This window comes from Coturnix japonica, chromosome 10, assembly GCF_054131305.1.
Source record: "Coturnix japonica strain WE chromosome 10, WE-NBRP24, whole genome shotgun sequence".
Lineage (NCBI taxonomy): Eukaryota > Metazoa > Chordata > Aves > Galliformes > Phasianidae > Coturnix > Coturnix japonica.
Genome location: NC_140672.1, coordinates 24,998,763 through 25,016,748, shown reverse-complemented (window position 1 = coordinate 25,016,748; position 17,986 = coordinate 24,998,763).

The following is a 17,986-nucleotide window of genomic DNA, read 5'->3' as shown; positions in this document are numbered from 1 at the left end:
AAACACTGCACACAGACACTATGACCCTGATTATACTCAAGCAGCAAACTTAAAGCAAGTCAGAGTTTTTGATTCCAGGATATTTCAGGACCTATCGTGTGAAATTCAGTTACACAACAGTGCCTAGGTGCCTGCGTTTCAAGCAACTTTCAGATCACAGCCATGTAAAATAAAAACAAATTCAGTGCAGAAATAGCAATCCTGTACCTTAATACTCATGAGATTATCCATTTTTTTACAGCACTCTAAGTTCTAAAACTTGCTCATCCCAGTTCACTTCAACAAGTTCCACCAATTCAAGCAACGCAGTTCTGAGATCCTGTGTATGTTGTGCAGATAGAATTGAACAGTGCAGAAATAGTCTCTGACAGCTTTAAGAGCTCCGTTCTGCTTACAAACTCTCAGTCCAAAACTATTCTCAGTTTTAAGGAAATGAACACCTGAAGCAGTTGGATCATCTGCCATTTGCCGCATTCTGCTTCTTGGCATCATGATTAGCACAAAGGGTTTTCTGCTGTCCTGCAGAGATGGACAAAGTCCTGCTTACAAATGGACCAAGTTTCAGTGTACAGCAGAGTTTGTACCAGACTAACAAGCCACGCCATTCAATTCATGTGCTCAGGTTGTTATGCACTCCGAAAGGAAACAGAACTAACTGTTGGATTCTGAAGGCAATCTGTGGGGTCCTACATTACCTCCTGATTCTGGAAGAGGAAATTCTAATAGCAAATGCAGAACTTTGATCTTTGTAGACATGAGAAGAGCTGGCATTTAGGAACATTCATTTCAAAGAAATCAAATGATGTGTCTCTATTTTTACTACAGATAGTACAGGGAGCAGCCAGTTGAAGAACCAGATACAAAAAATCCAGCCCATTGGCAAGAAAATACTTCTCCTTAAATTCTGTATGCTATCATGGTACAGAATTAGGCTACAGTGCCACATAGGCCAACCAAGTGTAGAACCAAATCCACAAAATACTGGTAGACAAAGCAGCAAAAACAGGGACAATATTCAGCAGACTGTGCTGTGGCCTTTCTACCCACAGCTCAGCATGTTCTGCCATCCGAAAAGCAAGGCCTCTTGTCAAGCTCAGCTATTTCCCTTCTCAGTGTATTCTAGCACCACTGATACCCACTGGTATCCTCCTGTAGAGTGCCATCATATTGTCATCATCCAAAGGAAAAACCCACACAGCAGAGCATACAGCACTACACCCATGCTCCAAATATCCGCCTGAAAAACAAAAAGACAAGCTTACAAACCTGAAGCACCTCAAATGGCTTCCTGACAGACTGGATTGTCTGCCCTTGCCAAAGCCCACATATAGCCCATGAAAAGCTGGCTCTTTCCCTCAGGAAAAAAAGCCTCATCGTCCTAGAGAAAGCATATAACCCTAATTCAATTGCCCTTCCACTCAGCTTAGAGCACTACTAAAACCAGCATCTTCACCTTAGCTCATCACACTGCTGCAGTTCCTTTTACAAGGATTTCACTGGCAAAAATGAAATCAAAGCCGTCACAAGGGATTTAGCACAGTTACGTGTTACTGGATATGAGAGCTGTCAGCACAGTCACCTGTCAGGCTTTGCTGCTGTTCTATTTATGTATAGGCACAACAAGGTTCAGACACCTCATAGTGCAGTTCTCACTTTGACTGTAAAGAAAAAGGAGGCTTGAAAAGCAGTGTGTGGAAAACAAAGAAACAAGAATTAGAACAACAGTGGGGCCGTGGCACTTGTAGGAATTGCTCCGCCTTTAACAGCGATTCAAGAAGGATGAGGGCATTCCAAACCAGACCAGTTTGGACAGATTAACAACTGCAAGTAGTGGGTTCCAAAATTACAGACATGAAATCAAAGCTGGAAAAACTCTTCACATTTTCATCTCTCAATTTTTAGTACATTGTGCATTACATGGGAAACAATTCTTCACATACAACTTGGAAGCTAAAGACAAGTCTGACAAAACAGACTGCACAGAAATGATGGATAATTAACAGAGCAAATTGCTCTTTCAAACACTTAGTAATAGAAAGAGATCTCTGAAGTTGCTGTTCTGTAGAGCACCAAAGCAGTCGCTTGAGGCAGTTCAGGATTAGCCTGAGACAAACCAGCCAGCTGTGTGAGCTGAGACCAATTGCACTTCTTCTATTTTACTTTCATTCTATGTGACCTCACCAAGCAAATATTGTCTAAGACCATGAGTGCAGATCTCAAGCTGCTCACTTATCTAGTACCCTTGGCATGATGCTTTATTTTCCTCAGCTATTCATCTAGATTGTGCCTGTTGATTGTGCAACAACAGCCTGTTGGTCTCGATTACCTGTGAGAGGCTCTAACTTTGGCCAGGAAAAATCATTTGAGGATAAGTAATTATCTGGGACTCAGTAAGGCAGTCTTCCCATGCTTTCATAACAGCAGAGATACACACACACACAAACTCATGGAACCCCACTGCTTTGCACAATCCTGTGCACACTCACATGTGTCATGCACTGATTTCCCAGCCAGTCCTCATAGGGTCTCTTACTTAGGACAGGAGTGTAGGGGAGCAGCCAGAAGCTGTTTGCATTCCCTGCTGTCTGCTGGGCAGCTTTGCTGGAGATGCTTGGGTTGCTTTGCTTTTCCTTGGGAGGTGGGAAGGAGCTTTGGGTTGGAGGCACATCCCGTGCCAGAGCATCCCGATGGCACGTGTGTGGCACTGATCTGCAGCAGAGGAAGGGGAGGAGGTCCCAGCACAGCTCTGCACCATGCTCTGCCACACTGGGCAGCTTGTTCCTGGCTCAGCAGTGCCATCAGACAAGAAGCAGGGAAGGAAATCAAGGATGGGGGGTACCATCAAACGCAGTTAGTGCATGCCTGTGCAAGACAAACAGACCCAGAGCTTGCGGGTTATTCCTGCTTTTGTAGCATTTGTGTGCTGTAGCTGAGCAAAAGGTTCTGCTGCTTGAATCTTCGTCGGGGCACTCGGGCTGTGCTTGGGCTGGGCTGCACTGCAGAGACATTGAGTCCAGGCTGGTGCCTGAGGTGTCTGGTGGGCTCAGGTCAGCAGCTTCAGTAGGGATGGGATGAATGAAGGCTTCAACGATGATGACCTTCTTCTCTTGATAGCTGATGTTATACGGAAGGCTTTCATCTGAACTGCAGCATTCTGTGCTTAGTAACAACTCTTCATTGATGGAAGATGCGTCATCGTAACATGCCCTGCGTCTTGGGGATATACAAGGGCTCGGGTCACCTAGGAAGGAGCAGATGTACAGCAGTTAGTGTCGAACGTTCACAAGATGAACCATGGAGATTCTTGACATTTGGCTATGTAGTGGTGGTGGGCAGAAGCAAATAGGCTTCTAGCAACAGTGTCACTGTCTTGAAAGTGATCCACGTGCAGGTCCAGCTCTTGTGTTGACAAGAGACTCATTTGGGAAAGACAGGGATCAAGACGGGCTTGAACGCCAGAAGGAGGTACAAGCCCACTGAAAGCATGAATTCTACCTGTGTTGCTGACAAGCAGTGTTTTGTAAGCTGGACTTGCACCCTTACCTGCCAGGACCAAGACTTCTGCTTCAGAGGGCTCCCTGGCACTGCTCTGCAGTTGGCGTTTGGCCACAGGGGATGGTTTGCCCAGGCAGAAGCAGGAACACCAACTGCCAGCTGCTGACTCTGCCCTCTTACTGGGAGAACTCATTCTGCAGAGAAAACAGAGCATGCTGTCAGACGTGGTGCAGGGTGATGGAAGAGCTGCACCGAGCCCTGGCCAAAAGTTGCCTGTTCTGGGCACTGCCTGCTTTCTGCTGAAACACAGCTTAGAAACGCCCTCTGTTTCAAACAGCAGAGGATGCTTCCATTCCTACAGCTCAGCCCTCAAGTCCTGAAGGCTAAATACCTCTCAACGATGTCAAGCAAGGACATGGATCCGGAGAATGTCGGAGGCTCAGGCTGCTTTGCTCTCCCAGGGCTGACCTTCACCAGGGAACAAAGGCCGTTGATGAGCTTGCCCCATTTCTTTGGCTCTGCACAACAAAACAAAGAAACCAGTTCATTTCAGGCCTGGCTCGGTTGGACGAAGCTGAGCGCAACGCATTCGACAGAGCATGTAACAACGGAAAGAACATTCCCAACAAGGACACGCAAGAATGGATTTTCCCCATCCCTGGAGGTGCCCAAGGAGCTTAATGCAGTTCTCTTTCTAAGCTTGCTGAACTTGGGCATAAACAAACCCACTGAAAGTAGTGTTCTGACCCTATTTGACTAACTCGCGTTGTCAAATGTAAATTACGCACCTGGCTTTGGCAATGAATTGAGGAGGGAATAGGGAACTTTTCCGCTGATGAGTTCCATGCACTCACCAGCGAAAAGCCCAACCTGTAACTAGAACAAAAAGACAGGTGAGCATTAGCCCGAGCCCAGAGCCAAAGGGAAGGTCCACTGACAGTGACACAGGGCAACTGTTTGCATCCAGCAGCCATCCGTTGCAGGCAGAGCAGCTCCAAGCTGAGATTCCCAACTCTACTGAAGTTGTGCTCTCTAGTCAAAAACGTGTGCCTACCTCAAAGCCACGCTTGCCTCTCCACCAGGGGCTCAGCCTGTTGATATGTCCTCATATCAACAATGCTCACCAGATCTCTGACCTGAAAGAGATTGAAACATCAATCCCAGATTCAGCAAATCTGGTAGGAAAACAAAGCAGAAAGGACTGCCCTCTTCTATGCACAACAACAAGGAACGCCTGGAACTGCTTACCTCCACAGAGAGCTCATCTGGCCCCTGGGTGACGTGGCTCTTAATAACATGGGCTGCCGCAAATGCTGGTACGTTTAAAGATGACATAGCACGCACCAGCTGCGGCTTCTGCATGTTATCAGCCTGCAAAACAGAGAACAGGCCGTGGTCAGGAGCTGAGGACAAACCACGAGGATTTCAAGGTGAGGAGCACATCTGCAGAGAAAGCTGCAGCAAATGCGCTCCGTCCTTCTCAGGAGCACTTCAGAAGGAGCTGCACGTCTCATAGCTCTGGAGCAGCACTTCTTCCCCACCCTTCACTACTCCAAGAAGCTCCAACAAACTTCTCAGAAGAAATCCAGGCCAGTACAGACCTGGCAGACCAGAACCAAGTGCAGCTTGTGTGACGGCAGTGCCCACTCCTTGCTTCCACCCTGCTCCAGCAGGTTAAGGAGTCTGAGCATCACTGGCCTTTGACAACTCAAGACTTTCAGCACCTCATGCCAACATTTCTCACTAAGATACACCTAAGGCATTGAATTCTCTTCTCACTACCTCCTCTCAGTCCTCCCCTAGGAACAGAAACCATTTAGATTCTACAGCAAACTACAGCATCTACCCTGCAAGAGCACACTGAACCACCTGCAACAATGAAACATGGTTTTGGAGAGTGGGTCTGAAAACACACCTTTAGACAGCTGTCTCCCTGTAGCCAAAAGGAAACCAAGTAGCAAAAGAAGAGTCCAGCCTGAAACATGCCCATGCTACTAGCCCAAGTTTCTCACAGTGAATGCAGAATCCATCCTGTTCTTGAGGTAACAAATGACCAGTGGGTCTCCTCTTGCTCCACCCCTTCTCCTTCAAAGCCAGAATAAGAAAAACAGGTAGAAGAAAACCCAGACGTACCTTTCCACACAAAGAGCAGAAAGTGGAACAGCAGTTGTCTCCTTCCTGAGACATGGTGGGGAGCATCCCAGAGGAAGCCCAAGTTCTTTGCTTCTCTCCACGGGGACTTCAAGCATTCTTGGCAAGAGCTGCTTTTGTTCTTTCTTCAATTGCTTCCATCACCAGAATCTCCTTTGGAAAAGGAACCCGAATGAAAGAATCAGCAAATGAAAAAGAATGAGCAATAGCCACTTTACCAGCTTTCTCCTAACATGCAATTTAGACCCCCAATTCGGGCAAGGTCTTAAAATCAGCTGGTTACAAGAACTGTCCCAAAATATATCCAGCTTCTGTACAGCTGCTGTTATTTCTGACAGCGAGTGTAATCACAGAATCATAGAATGGCCCGGGTTGGAAGGGACCTCAAGGATCATGAAGATCAATCACCTCCCTGTCCCTGCTGGCCATCCCCTCTTCTGATGGAGCCCAGGGGACCATTTGCTCTCTGAGCTGCAAGAGCACGCTGATGGCTCACGTTCTGCTTTTCATCCACCAGGACCCCCAGGTCCTTCTCTGCGGGGCTTCTCTTAAGGACTGCTCCTCCCAGTCTGTAGAAATGCCTGGGATTCCTCCAGCCCAAGTGCAAAACCTTGCACTTTGCTGTGTTCAACCTCATTAGATTCACGTAGGCCAACCTCTCGGTTGAGCTCCCTCTGAATGGCATCCCTTCCTTCCACTGCGTCAGCCGCACCACTCAGCAAACAGCAGAAGGTGCACTCCATTGCATCATTGGTGTCTCTGATAACCATGTAAAAAAGCACTGGTCCCAAGACAGACTCCTGGATGACACCACTTGTTATCGGCCTCCACCTGGACATCAAACCATGAATCACCACCCTCTGTCCTCTACAAAACCTCTTTGTCTTCTACTCCTGCTGCAGCTGCAATGGCTGCACCAGCATGACTCACGTGTTTGACAATCCTCCAGCTCTGGCCTAGCCATGCACAGCAGCAGTCCGTCTCCCTCCCAGCTCACTCACCAGTGTGCTGCTGTACCCCAAATTCAGTGCAGCAGCACTGAGAGCAGGCAGCACCCATCACCCTCCTCTAACTCTCTCTGCCAGCTGCGATGAGGACTGACACAGCACGCCCACCCCAGCCCAGCTTTTCTGCTGAGACACCTCCCAGCAACCACCCAGCACCAATCCCAGTTGCTGCAAACTGTCTGAGAGCCTGCTGGAGTGCACTGACAATAACTTTGTGGGTCAAGTATTAAGTACACCAAGCAGAAGGGAAGCATTACTGGACATGGTGCACAGCAGGGGTTAAGACTGGAGGTGGTCAGGGCTGTAGTGACCATGCCCTCCTAGAGTTCCTCATCTCAAGGAATGTGTGCCTGGCAAAAAGCAAAGTCAGGACCCTGAGCTTCAGGAGAGTCAGCTGCAGGCTGTTCAAAGAATTCTTGCATGAGAGACACTGGAAAACTGTTTTTAGGGGTAAAGGAATGGAAAAGAGATGGTAACTTTCTCAGAAAACCTTACTCAGAGCTGGAGCTCTGCGCTCCATCCCGACCACACGAAACACAGTAGAGGAGGCAGGAAAGCAGCATGGCTGAACCTGCTGGTTACAGGGAGCAACAAGAAGGAAATGGAGAAACAGCGGAAACGGAGACATGCAGCCTGGTCGCTTTGGTGGCCTTCTACAGTGGAGTGACAGCATCAGTAGGGAAAGGAAAAGCAACTGACATCACTCAGCCAGGCTTTTGCAAGGCCTTCGATGTTGAGCAAGTTTCCTGTTAGAACTCAGTGTGAACAAATCTACCACTGAGCAACACCCTGAGCCCCCACTCACCTCAGCAGAGGTCAGCCTGCACCCCAGCCTTCCGCCTATTCTGCTCCATTGATGGAAGCACACCGGGCATCATTGCTACTCACCCGACCAATGATGATAGGGGCAGAAAAGGGAATTCCTCTTTACCTTTCAGATGAAAAATTGATGACTGTGTGGAATCTTCCCAGTACAGCTGTGGGACCTTCCTTTACTTGTATCCTGCTGCTCCATGTCACAGTGGGAGAGCTGCTCTGGCCTCTCCTCTCAGCCTGTGCCTCCTGCAGTGTGAGCAGCTTTGTGGATAGAGGAGACACCCACACAGACTTGGACCTGGATAGAGAACTGTGCCCTACAACATAGGTACATTTACATCATGCTCTTTTCCTTGTGTGTGAGCAATCCTTGCTCTTTTCAGATAGTACTATAAGCGTGTGACAACCCAAACACATATTTAGCATCTGTCCATATCATTAAGGCTCTCGTCAAGGCAGTTATTTCAGCCTTCTGAGGGGTAGTCCCCATGGCTGATGGTTGTGCTTCCATTCCCTGCTCAGTAGCAGTTACTGCATGTCCTGCCTTAAAGCCTCCTTGTCTCACAATACTGCAGCTGCTGGTAAATCAGGCGTCTTCTGCATCTTCTAAGGGTTCGTCCTTCAGCTCCAACCGACTGGATGTAATGTGCAGCATCAGTTGTTTCAAAGCAGTGATGTCATCCTGGTTCTCCACCAGGGGAGTTCCGCTAAGGAAAGATACTGGGTTGGCAATAGTAGTTACAATTATTTCTATATCACCCTGCTCTACCAGGATGGCCTGGTATTTCGGGAATCTTTGGGGTGAACAGATGCCATTCAGAGGGACCTTGACAGGCTGGAAAGCTGGGCTCGGGTGAACCTAATGAGGTTCAACACAGCAAAGTGCAAGGTTTTGCACTTGGGCCGGAAGAACCCCAGGCACCTGTACAGGCTGGGAGGAGTTGTCCTTGAGAGCAGCTCGGCTGAAAAAGACCTAGGGGTCCTGATAGATGAGAAACTTAACATGAGCCAGCAGTGCGCTCTGGCAGCCCGGAAAGCAAATGGGATCCTGGGCTCCATCAGGAGAGGGGTGGTCAGCAGGGATAGGGAGGTGATCGTCCCTCTCTACTCTGCTCTTGTGAGGCCCCATCTGGAGTACTGTGTCCAGGTGCGGAGCCCTCAGTACAAAAAAGATATGGAGATTTTGGAAAGGGTCCAGAGGAGGGACAGGAAGATGATCAGGGGGCTGGAGCACCTCCCCTATGAGGACAGGCTGAGGGAGTTGGGTTTGTTCAGCCTGGAGAAGAGAAGGTTGCGGGGTGACCTCATTGCAGCCTTTCAGTACCTGAAGGGAACTTACTCCCAGGAGGGGAGTAAACTCTTCGAAAGGGCTGATAATAGCAGGACTAGGGGAAATGGTTTTAAGTTGAAGGAGGGAAGATTTAGGTTGGATGTTAGGGGAAAGTTCTTTACTAGAAGGGTGGTTAGGTCCTGGAACAGGCTGCCCAGTGAGGTTGTGGATGCCCCGTCCTTGGAGGTGTTCAAGACCAGGTTGGACGGGGCCCTGGGCAACCTGATCTAGTAAAGGCGTATGTTTGGTGGCCCTGCTAGGCAGGGGGGTTGGAACTACATGATCCTTGAGGTCCCTTCCAACCCGGGTAATTCTGTGATTCTGTGATTCTGTGGGGTGAAAGCCAATGTCCCCCTTTTGCCTCCAATACAGTAAACACTGCATGAGATATTAAAACTGGTATCCTTTGGCCCAGTGTAGATTGATGGGCTTCTTGAATATTGAGCACCAGTGCACCCTGGATATCCCTTACTCACTTCAAGCTGTTTCAAGTTTACCATCAGTCCGTAGCTGTGTATCCATGGTCGGCACCCTCCTGTCATTCCTGGCAACGTATGGAGTTCCTTGGCAGTTTGCAGCTCAGGGGTTGAGCAGATGGCTTCTTTCTTGGCAGTCCTTAAGGTTCAAAGTCCAGCTGTCATCTCCTATCCCAAATACGTCACTTGCTGCTGAGTTAGTTGTGCTTTCTGTAAACCAAGAAACTCAGCAAACTCTCAGTCTATTGTACACAGTCCTTTTGTTGCTGTGGCACCCACGTGCTCCAGTAAAGTTCCACCCTAGGATGGAGGATCCCAGGTCTCAGGCTCACGAGTTGACCAGTTCTCAACAATCATTTAGCTGTTCTCACAACCCTGGGTAACACTGTCCAGGTTCACTGAGTCTCTTCTCCCTCTATTAGGGAGAACAGATACACGCAAGTACTCGTATGCTATCATGAGGAATTCAGTAGGTTACATTTAATTTAGAAGCATGATGCAATCAAAAGCTCGCTTAAATAAAAGCATACCCTTTTCTTTCACTCAAAATAATAGCCCAGAAAAAAATAAAAACAAAACAAAACTCTCATCATAATTGTTAAAGAAATTATCTACTAAATCTCGATGGAGAGTGGAGACACATGCTAGTTTTAGGAACACAGCACTTATCTCATTATCTGAATGCATCTCAAGGCATGCTCCTTGTGAAACTGTGAGAACTTCTATCATTAACAGACGTGTACCATGCCCTGATATATGGTTAAACCGCTTGCAGTGCACTGTCAGATGTACAGGATGGCAGCTGTATGTGCTGTGACCAAATAAACCCCACACTGAAACCGTTCAGAATTTTAGGACCTACAAGTATTGCATTCATATTAAAAGTAAAAAATTCCGTAGCTACACATGTTCTAGGTTTCCATTTGTTAGATACAACATACCTTTGGAAGTAGGCGCCTGAAAAGATATGCCTTCTACTTGCTTCTCTGTCTGGCTCTTCGAAAAGAAGGCCTTTGGAGCAGGAAATGCAAAGGGCAGCTCATTTCTTAACACTGACTCTGCATCAACATTCTCTGTGTTTGCACGCTTCTTAGATGCCACTTTTCTTGTCACTGGAGTTGACAGTGTGAATTCCATATCACCCAGTTGAGTATCATGCCTCGAATGTTGCCAGAGACGGAACAAAAGGTTTTCTGATCACAGCCGGAGAAGTTACTGTCAAAGAAATTCTAACAGCTGAGAAGGTCAGACACAATGCTTATAAAAATATCATACATTATTTGGCTATTGAACAAAACAGTTGAAAACTCTGATTCTCTCCTAGAATAAGTTCGTTTCTTATAGACTGTCAAACACCATTTTTTTATTTGTTCATCTCAATTCTCCATTGAGGATTAACCCTCACCAGCTTATCTAAACATAAATATGAATTATCACTTGGTTTAGTTAAAAATTTGAATAATATCACAGTGGATTTTGTTGTCCAACACAGTAAGATTGAATTTCTTTCGGTACCTTTCAACCTCTGCCTACCTCCAGCCTAACTCCAGAATCTTATTAACTGTGCCTTATCGCTTCCCATTGTGTTTTAAAATCCTCACTGACTCCTTTACTTGTTCCCTTGCTTGCTGTTTCTGTGCAAACCAAACACTGGAGTTAGGGATCACGTCAAACCAACCATGGCCTACAGGTAGAAGGCAACAAAATTTATGCTTAACATACTTCTTTGCTCTATCTTTATCTTCCTTTGGTCAAGGTCCACTAGATACTTAAATATGGAGTAAGCACTAGATACAATGAGAAGCAGATTTCTAGATTAAGAGCTGTATTTTTTCTGTAAGAAACTAGCTGTACATCTTCACACACCTGCTTTGTTTTCTGAGTATTTAGATCTAGTGGAGATTCTTCAAACACTGAAGCTACATCAGAAAATTTCATGGATCCAAACGCATCTGGCACATGGCTGCAGTCTGGCACATCTTCATATGCCAGAGCCTTTTCAGACAGAAATGTTCCACCGAGATTCTTTTGCAGAATTAGAAGGAAGATTTCATCAGAAGATTTCACCACTAAAGTCTAAATAAGATTGGTTTGCAAGTTCCAAACTATGGCTAACAGCTAATGGAAGTCCACAGGCCAGCAGCAACAACTTTTATATTATGTTCTTAATATTCTAATTGTTGATATGACGTTCATATAAAGAGCAGAAGGGAAATTACTCTTAGAGCTCAAGTCATCTTTCACAGCCTGCGTCAACAAGAGCAGCACCTCATAGCCTTTGGTTTCAAGACCTGGACCACAAGCTAGCTAATGATTTTACACAGAATTCCAGAGTTCAAGTCACTGTTTACATTAGGGCTGAAATTGTACTGAAAGCCTTCAAGTTCATCACACTTAATTATCACTGGCACCACACATAACTCCACGTTACATATGTGATCACACGCAACCTGGCAACTTCAGACAATTCCCAAAGCACTCCACTTGCACTTGGCTACTAAAGTACAGAAAAAGGAATTAACATCAGAAATAGCTGCAGTCAAAACCATCTAAGAATCCAAGTCTCCAGGAAACAAGGAAAGCAAATCCTCTCCAGGACTGTGTTCTAAAAGGAAACAGATCAGAAAGGTGAGTTCTTCCCCCCTTTGACCACCCACTCATGTAACGTCCATGTCATTTCTAAGTATGCTGCCCAGACCAAGACTGAGGATGCTTCAGAAGAAGACCTTCCCTGCTAAGCCAAACAGAACAAGTAAGGTACCAAAATATGTAGAGCCAAACGAGGAAAGGTGCTCTAAGAAGGTAAGCATCACAAGAGACCAACAGGAATACTTACACAATCCAAACAATGCACAGTTTCTGTTCCACAAGCTGCCAAGAGGAATGTGTGCAGTACTCACAGCGCACCATGTACACTGCTTACTGCAGTCATACTGCTTCGTAGGACCAGCCCAACTTACTAAAACACTTTAATGAGCAATCCGAACTGTCTGGATCAGCACGGTTCACTTGGAAGGGACCTTCACAGATAAACCTGAAGAGGTGAGGCGACTGCACTATCTAAACCTTAAAGCATATAGGACCTTAAAGCATAAGCTTAAAGCACAGAAGCATGACCAGCAGGTCGAGGGAGGTGGTGCTGCCCCTCCACACTCCTCTCATTGAAACCCCATCTGGAGCACTGCACGCAGTTCTGGAGCCCTCAACACAAGAAGGACTTGGAGATGTTCAGGCAGGTCCAGAGGAGGGCCATGAAGGTGATCAGAGAGGGCTGAAAGCACCTCTACTATGTGCACAGGCTGAGAGAGATGGGGCTCTTCAGCCTGGAGAAGACTCCAAGGAGACCTTAGAGTGGCCTTCCAGTATCTGAAGAGGGCCTACAGGGAAGGCTGGGGAGGGACTTTTCATAAGGGCAGGTAGCAACAGAATGAGGGGAAATGGCTTTACATGGGAAGAAGGTAGATTAGGATTGGATATTAGGAAGAAATGCTTTACTGTGGGTGTGGTGAGACACTGGAGCAGGTTGCCCAGCAAGGCTCCAATATGATTGCTTTGCAAGTTCCAAACTATGGCTAACAGCTAATGGAAGTCCTCAGTCCAGCAGCACAAAATTTTATATTATCTTCTTAATATTCTAATTGTGGATTTGACGTTCATATAAAGAGCAGAAGGGAAATTACTCTTAGAGCTCAAGTCATCTTTCACAGCCTGCGTCAACAAGAGCAGCACCTCACAGCCTTTGGTTTGAAGACCCGGACCACAAGCTAGCTAATGATTTTACACAGAATTCCAGAGTTCAAGTCATTGTTTATGTTAGGGCTGCAATTCTACTGAAAGCCTTCCAGTTCATCACACTTCATTATCAATGGCACCACAGATACCTCACAAAGAAGCATTATGACACCACAAAGGGGCATTATGACGTCAGAAAGGGCATTATGACATCACAAAGGGCATTATGAATCACAAAGGAGCATTATGACATCACAAAGGAGCATTATGACGTCTCAAAGGGCATTATGACGTCACAAAGGGCGTTATGACGTCAGAAAGTAGCATTATGACATCACAAAGAAGCATTATGACACCACAAAGAAGCATTATGACATCACAAAGGGGAATTATGACGTCAAAAAGGGTCATTATGACGTCTGAAAGGGGCATTATGATGTCACAAAGGGGTGTTATGACATCACAAAGGGGTATTGTGACATCACAAAAGAGCATTAAGACATCACAAAGGGGAATTAAGACGTCACAAAGGGCATTATGACGTCACAAAGAGGCATTATCACGTCACAAAGAGGCATTATGAAAACAAAGGAGCCTTATGACGTCTCAAATGGCATTATGACATCACAAAGGGCATTATGACGTCACAAAGGGGCATTAAGACATCACAATGGGTCATTATGACGTCAGAAAGGGGCATTATGACATCAGAAAGGTGCATTATGATGTCACAAAGGGTGTTATGATGTCACAAAGGGGCATTATGATGTCACAAAGGGGCGCTGGGAAAAGATCTCTGTGTGGAGATTGCTTCTACTAGAGGTAGTTCTATAAGACTGTTATATAGAGCTGTGCAGGGGCTGTAAATCTGTCTGCAGAGGGTGATGATCAGTTCCAAGTGTCTGCAGTCAATGCTCATGGACAGAGCCCATCCAACCTGGCCTTGAATGCCTGCAGGCCTTGAATGGGGCATCCACAGCCTCCTTGGGCAACCTGTTCCAGTGTGTCACCACCCTCTGAGCAAAAAACATCTACCTAAGATCCAACCTATACCTCCCCAGTCTCAGTTTTAAACCATTCCCCCTTGTCCTATCATTATCCACCCTCATAAACAGCCATTCCCCCTCCTGTTTATACGCTCCCTTCAAGTACTCAAAGGCCACAATGAGGTCTCCCCACAGCCTTCCATTCTCCAGGCTAAACAAGCCCAGATCCCTCCACCTTTCCTCATAGGAGAGCTGCTCCAGCCCTCTGATCATCACAGTGGCCCTCCTCTGGACCCCCCCCAACAGCTCCACATCCTTCCCAGGCCTGGACACAGTGCTGCAAATATGGCCTCACAAGAGCTGAGCAGGAGTGGACAATCACCTCCCTCTCCTGCTGGCCACCCCTTTTTCAGTGCAGCCCAGAACACACATGGATCTATCTTTTCCATACGGATATTCCCATCTGTGTACATATATATACCACACCTACACCCCCACAATCTGCTACAACTCCATAGAATTTTCAAGGTTGGAAAAGACCTGGATGATCTTATGATCTTATGATCTCAGATCTTATGATCTGGATGATCTTATGATCATCCAGTCCAACCATCACCAATACTTCCCAGTTAAATCACATCCCTCAACACAACACCCAAACTTTTTGTGAACTTCCCAGGGTTGGTGACTCTACATGAGAGAAAAGGGCACTCAGATAAGGGATTCTGCATTTGCTATTAGCAGAGGTGGGATGAGACCGAGCACTGCCCCAGTTCCTGGGATAATGCAGAAGGGCTGAGACCTTCCAGCTGCTTCCACCCAGGGTCACACAGCAAAGCCGACCCTGCAGGAGTCTGCATCATTCTTTGCATGGCATTGCTAAGAGGAAGATCCCCCCCCTACCCTTGGCTCTACACTCCAGCTGCTGTCTGCCATCTGTAAAGCCACCACAGCTCTCCTACTGGAGTTCCCATCTGCACAGTGACAGCTTGGTTTCTTCTTACTGTCAAAGCAGCCACAGCCTCAGTGCTTCTCAAATCTCCCCTTTTCAGCTGATTTCCTCTTTCTTGTGGCTGGGCAATTCCTCCCTCTCACAGTCATCCCTCTGCCCCACTCTGTGCCCACAGACCCAGAGAGGGCACACAGAGCCAGCCCTGTCCCAGCTGCTGCTGCTTCACATCTGACAGTCTCAGGAGCTGAGATCCAGGCCGAGACAGCAATGCCCAGACATGGTTTGTAGGACGTTTGTGATAGGAAATAGGGAGGCTTGTGATTAAACCTGCCCCCTAAGGAGGAAGGCAATGCTGCCTGCAGCCCCAGCAGGCATTACAAAACATCCCCATTTACAGGAGGGTTTTAAATAGCACAATTCAGGAACTACAACTGCACAAATTCCCGCATGCCCTGGAATAAGTTTGGGAATGGACATGGTTCTACCACCTGTGCAATGCCATAGAAATAACAACCATCCACCTGTAAACCTCCATCCTCTCCCCTGCTGCACAAAGGGAAGCTCAACAGCAGTGCACAAATGTCCCAGCAATGTCTGAGCACTGCTCTGTGCATCCCAACCTGCTCATCCCATCCACTCCTGGCTGGGCAGCAGGATTGGGGTGGCACATTGCAATGGGCACAGAGGAACATGGAAGCCCCACACATGTGAGGAAGGGGCTGGCTGTGCTCCACACTCACGTTATCAGACGTGATTTGCCCTTCTGTGGGGAGCCTCTGCTCTTTCCCAGCTCATCCTCCAGCGTCTGGGACTCCAGGATCTCATTCAGGCTGTTGTTGGCTGCGGGGCAGCTCCATGAAGAGCCTCCCCTCCACCGACCGGCACACAACAGCCGCTCCCGCGCACTGCGGCTCAGCCAATCGGAGCCGGCGGAGCTGCCGCTGCCCGATGGGACCCCCCCCCCCACATATTGACCCCCCAGACGAGGAAGAGGAGGAGGAGAGCGACGAGGAGCTGCCGCAGGAGCTGACGTTGGGGCGGGGGGGCAACGCGGGGGGGGGGTCGGCAGTGGGGGGTGGGGGAGGGGGTGGGGCAGCATTACCCCTGGACCCCGTGGACCCCCCCCAGCCAAATTGCTGCTCTCCGACCCCCACGGGCTCTTTGTGCAGCCGCTGCCCTCCAGTTATAGGACCCCCCCCCCCATATTGCGCTTTGCTCACCCCCACCTCCGGAACCCCCCCCCCACTCACCACATCGCCCCCTCCCCCCCCGGGTGGGGTTATGGGGGGTGGGGTGGGGTCGACGATGTGCCGTAAGCTGCGCCGGGGTCGTGTGACAACCCCCCCCCCCCATCAAGATGAATGGGGCGCTGTCGGGGGGGGGCTCAGCCGTAAGGATAAAGCAGGGGGGTTAGTGACGGGGGGGGCAGTGCTATAGGGAACGCAACTAATCTAAGCCCCCCCCCCCCACATTAACACCCCATTGTGTGTGGGGGTGGTGGGGTTGGGGCACACAATAACCCCCCCAAAGGCCAAACAGCCCCAACACCCCCCCTCAAAGCCGCTGACTTACGCTGTGCCCCCCCTGCATGAAGGGCCCCCCCCCATCGATTGAGCCCCCCCCAATCCCATCTATAGTTGAGAGCTATGCTTTTTGTAGCCCCCCCCTTTTAAAGCCCCCCCCCCCCACAATGTTGTGCACGATGTGCTGCCCCCCATGAGCCCCTGACCCCCCCCCTTAAAAGATGGGGTGGGGGGGGTGGTCTCGGACCCCCCCTCATTTAAACGATGGGGTGGGGGGGCGGATTGTCACTGCCCCCCAACACCAAAATGGACACCCCCCTTTTAAAGGATGGGGTGGGGATGGGGGGGTGGGGGGTGAAGGTGATCTCGGCCCCCCCCCCATTAAAACGGACCCCCCACCCCTTTAAAGGATGGGTGGGGGTCGGTTACGGGCCCCCCCGGCGCTGTGTGTGTATGTGCCCCCCCCCCGTTTTGCTCCCCCCGTGGCGCAGTGTGCTGGGAAAGGATCTCTGTGTGGAGATTGCTTCTACTAGAGGTAGTTCTATAAGACTGTTATATAGAGCTGTGCAGGGCCTGTAAAGAGAGTTGAGGGGGACTCTAGTGGGCATATGGGGCTGTGGTGGGCAATAGGAGGACTAGGGGCTCTAGGGGGCTCTGAGGGTGTGTAGGGGTTGTGGATCAGGTTGGATCTTAGGAAGATGTTTTTCACTCAGAGGGTGGTGACGCACTGGAACAGGTTGCCCAAGGAGGCTGTGGATGCCCCATCCCTGCAGGCATTCAAGGCCAGGCTGGATGTGGCTCTGGGCAGCCTGGTCTGGTGGATGGCGTCCCTGCACATAGCAGGGCGTTGGAACTGGATGATCTTTGGGATCCTTTTCAACCCAGGCCATTCTATGACTGTACAGTTCCATAGTGGAACAAATATAATATGCTAACTATGTAAAACATGGAGTCAGACCTGTGTGATTTGTCCACACCAGGAGGTGATTAGAAAACAATTTGTAAGCTACAAAGCTGCTTGCTGGAAAGGAAAAGAAAATAAAACTACAAGAAAAAGGGAAATCATTTCTTCCTGAAAATAGGAAGAATTATAGATCTGACATGAAATTTGAGTGAAGCTCCTGATTTTATGAAGCTATTCCCATTATTTTCTTGGTGCTGTGTTTCCCAAATGAGTGGTTTCTGGCTCTGCTGCAGCACCAGTCTGCATGTGAACATCAACTCTGTTCACCATCTGGGAAGATTAGGACTTCCCTTCTCCTACCAGCACCACTGAATTACAGTTACTCAGTGGTTAAACAAAGGAATCCTTAAAGAAGGGTTTACAGCTGTCCTGTTGTCTGAAGTGCTTGGGGCATTCTGATGCTATTAAGCTCTATGTATTAACAAGTTAAAAAAGAAAAGGTAGGCATCTGATTGTTGTGACAGTTTCTAAGCGATTTGGAAAGCTGTACCACCCAACCACTCCTTCTATTTGATGGAGGTGACAAAGCTCAGTTTAATTTCTGACTGCTGTTT